Source organism: Rutidosis leptorrhynchoides, chromosome 1 (genome assembly GCF_046630445.1).
Source record: "Rutidosis leptorrhynchoides isolate AG116_Rl617_1_P2 chromosome 1, CSIRO_AGI_Rlap_v1, whole genome shotgun sequence".
Classification (NCBI taxonomy): domain Eukaryota; kingdom Viridiplantae; phylum Streptophyta; class Magnoliopsida; order Asterales; family Asteraceae; genus Rutidosis; species Rutidosis leptorrhynchoides.
The window spans coordinates 31218447-31222996 of record NC_092333.1 but is presented as its reverse complement, the minus strand read 5'-3'; positions in this window follow the sequence as shown (position 1 = coordinate 31222996).

Here is a 4550-nt window from a genome sequence, read left to right as displayed (position 1 = left end):
TACATGTAGTGTTTTAATATGTATTTATACACTTTTGAAAGACTTCAATACACTTATCAAAATACTTCTACTTAACAAAAATGCTTACAATTACATCCTCGTTCAGTTTCATCAACAATTCTACTCGTATGCACCCGTATTCGTACTCGTACAATACACAGCTTTTAGATGTATGTACTATTGGTATATACACTCCAATGATCAGTTCTTAGCAGCCCATGTGAGTCACCTAACACATGTGGGAACCATCATTTGTCAACTAGCATGAAATATCTCATAAAATTACAAAAATATGAGTAATCATTCATGACTTATTTACATGAAAACAAAATTACATATCCTTTATATCTAATCCATACACCAACGACCAAAAACACCTACAAACACTTTCATTCTTCAATTTTCTTCATCTAATTAATCTCTCTCAAGTTCTATCTTCAAGTTCTAAGTGTTCTTCATATATTCTACAAGTTCTAGTTACATAAAATCAAGAATACTTTCAAGTTTGCTAGCTCACTTCCAATCTTGTAAGGTGATCATCCAACCTCAAGAAATCTTTGTTTATTACAGTAGGTTATCATTCTAATACAAGGTAATAATCATATTCAAACTTTGGCTCAATTTGATTCACTCAAAACGGATTTAAAATGAAGAAGTTATGGGTAAAACAAGATTGGATAATTTTTCTCATTTTAGCTACGTGAAAATTGGTAACAAATCTATTCCAACCAAAACTTAATCAACTTGTATTGTATATTATGTAATCTTGAGATATCATAGACACGTATACAATGTTTCGACCTATCATGTCGACACATCTATATATATTTCGGAACAACCATAGACACTCTATATGTGAATGTTGGAGTTAGCTATACAGGGTTGAGGTTGATTCCAAAATATATATAGTTTGAGTTGTGATCAATACTGAGATACGTATACACTGGGTCGTGGATTGATTCAAGATAATATTTATCGATTTATTTCTGTACATCTAACTGTGGACAACTAGTTGTAGGTTACTAACGAGGACAGCTGACTTAATAAACTTAAGACATCAAAATATATTAAAAGTGTTGTAAATATATTTTGAACATACTTTGATATATATGTATATATTGTTATAGGTTCGTGAATCAACCAGTGGCCAAGTCTTACTTCCCGACGAAGTAAAAATCTGTGAAAGTGAGTTATAGTCCCACTTTTAAAATCTAATATTTTTGGGATGAGAATACATGCAGGTTTTATAAATGATTTACAAAATAGACACAAGTACGTGAAACTACATTCTATGGTTGAATTATCGAAATCGAATATGCCTCTTTTTATTAAGTCTGGTAATCTAAGAATTAGGGAACAGACACCCTAATTGACGTGAATCCTAAAGATAGATCTATTGGGCCTAACAAACCCCATCCAAAGTACCGGATGCTTTAGTACTTCGAAATTTATATCATATCCGAAGGGTGTCCCGGAATGATGGGGATATTCTTATATATGCATCTTGTTAATGTCGGTTACCAGGTGTTCACCATATGAATGATTTTTATCTCTATGTATGGGATGTGTATTGAAATATAAAATCTTGTGGTCTATTATTATGATTTGATATATATAGGTTAAACCTATAACTCACCAACATTTTTGTTGATGTTTTTAGCATGTTTATTCTCAGGTGATTATTAAGAGCTTCCGCTGTCGCATACTTAAATAAGGACGAGATTTGGAGTCCATGCTTGTATGATATTGTGTAAAAACTGCATTCAAGAAACTTATTTTGTTGTAACATATTTGTATTGTAAACCATTATGTAATGGTCGTGTGTAAACAGGATATTTTAGATTATCATTATTTGATAATCTACGTAAAGCTTTTTAAACCTTTATTGATGAAATAAAGGTTATGGTTTGTTTTAAAAAGAATGCAGTCTTTGAAAAACGTCTCATATAGAAGTCAAAACCTCGCAACGAAATCAATTAATATGGAACGTTTTTAATCAATAAGAACGGGACATTTCAGTTGGTATCCGAGCGTTGGTCTTAGAGAACCAGAATTTTGCATTAGTGTGTCTTATCTAGTTTGTTAGGATGCATTAGTGAGTCTGGACTTCGACCGTGTTTACTTGAAAAATGATTGCTTACCAAATTTTGTTGGAAACTATATATTTTTAACATGTGAATATTATGTGATATATTAATCTCTTAACGCGTTTGATATTATGTGATAGATGTCTACCTCTAGAACAAGTCCCATTGACTCATCTAATAATAATGAAGAGTCAAATGTAAATTGGAATGATTCGTGGACTGATTCACAAGTTCCCGAAGAGGAACCGGAAGAAGAGTCGGAACCGGAAGAAGAATCGGAACCGGAAGAAGAATCGGAACCGGATGAAGAAATAGAACCGGTGGGGGAAATAATAAAACGGTTAAGTAAAAGAAAATCTTCAACCAACCGACCAAGGTTAATTATGGTCAATGGTGTTTCCGCCAAGGAAGCAAAATGTTGGGAGGATTACCAATTCTCCGATGAATCGGATTCCGACGAGAATTCCGATGATGTTATAGAAATTACCCCAACTGAATTTAAAAAGGCAAAAGAAAATAATAAGGGAAAGGGCACAAAAATAGAGAAATCTAATTCCAACCCCGATGAACTTTATATGTATCGTCAACCCCTGAAGTCCTTAAGTTGTAACAATCACCCGGGAACCTCTAAACCACCAGGTTTTTCTAAACCAATGTGGATAACGACGGCTCGTATTAGGGGAACATCATATATCCCTAGAAACTTGGCAAAACGAACCAAAACCGAAGAAGAAGAAACAAGCGAGTCGGAATAACATAGTTGTATTCGTGTGGTGTAATATAAGTAATATAGTGTGCTTATGCATTATGATATATGTAAAAATTGCTTGTATTAATAAGTATTTTTTTTATGAATCTAACGCTTGTCTATTTTACAGTATAAAAACACAAAATGGATAGACAACCCAATATTTTAAGAGACCTACCCGAAGACATGATTGATGAAATCTTGTCTAGAGTCGGTCAGAATTCTTCGGCACAACTATTTAAGGCGAGATCAGTTTGTAAGACATTCGAAGAACGTTCCAAGAATGCCTTGGTTTATAAAAGGCTTTCGTTCGAAAGATGGGGGATATCACATTTGGAAATCCATAAGTTACGATGTGTTTACTTTGACGCATATATTGCGAGGAACCCAAATGCTATTTTACGCAATGGGTTAAGAAATTATTTTGACTCAATATATCCGAATATTGGACTTCGTGATTTAGAAAAAGTGGCTAACATGCAACATAAAGAAGCATGTTATGCTTACGGATTAGTAATGTTCGCTTCTCACCAAAGTGAGAACAAGAACATCGGGCTACAACTATTAAACAAAACGTTCCCACAAGTGACGGAGTCGGTAATTGGGGTAAGAAATGAGGTTTTTAGATTGTTACGGGACTGTTGGACATTACGTAACCCTCGTCCCTTTGACGACGTTACAACATGCTGTCTTATCAACGGCCATAACGGTTATGTTCCACAAGACCAAGGATGGGAAGTAATCCTAGTAAAACCAGAATGCATGACTTGTTTCTGGACGTATGAATTACGTGTCTTTATTGCCTTTGCTGAACGACTTGTGTACTAGCTAGAATTATCTTCACAACCATCTTGTATCAAATTTATTGTGTGCTATATTTCATGCTATATGTAAAATAAGCGGTATTGTAAGTTTATAAAATATTGTGTAAAAGTTTGAACGCGAAATATTATTATAATCAGTTTTTCATATGGAATTGTAGTAGTTGAATTGTATATTAGCTACTAAGTATGAACTTAACGGGTAGGTACTACCCGAATTTAAACTTATAAAACGCTAATATGAAGAAAAAGCTTTTATAAATGAGTTCATATTATGCTACGAAATACTATTAACTACTCTTAATATTCTGTATGATTAACTTGTTCCATTTGACTATTTTGAAGGATATGGCACCGACTACTCGACACACCGTGAATATGAATGAAGAGGAATTCCGTACTTTTCTAGCTTCAAACATAGCCGCAGTACAGGCTGCGCTACATACCAACAATAACCTTGGATCTAGCAGTACAGGAAATCGTGTAGGATGCACCTACAAAGAATTCACTGCCTGCAAACCTTTGGAATTTGATGGAACCGAAGGACCGATCGGATTGAAACGGTGGACCGAGAAGGTCGAATCGGTGTTTGCCATAAGTAAGTGTACTGAAGAGGACAAAGTGAAGTACGCTATGCATACCTTCACAGGTTCTGCGTTAACATGGTGGAATACCTATCTAGAGCAAGTGGGACAAGACGATGCGTACGCACTACCGTGGTCAGCATTCAAGCACTTGATGAACGAGAAGTACCGTCCCAGAACCGAGGTCAATAAGCTCAAGACAGAACTTAGAGGGTTACGAACCCAAGGATTTGATATTACCACGTACGAAAGACAATTCACAGAATTGTGCCTATTGTGTCCGGGAGCATTCGAAGATGAGGAAGAGAAG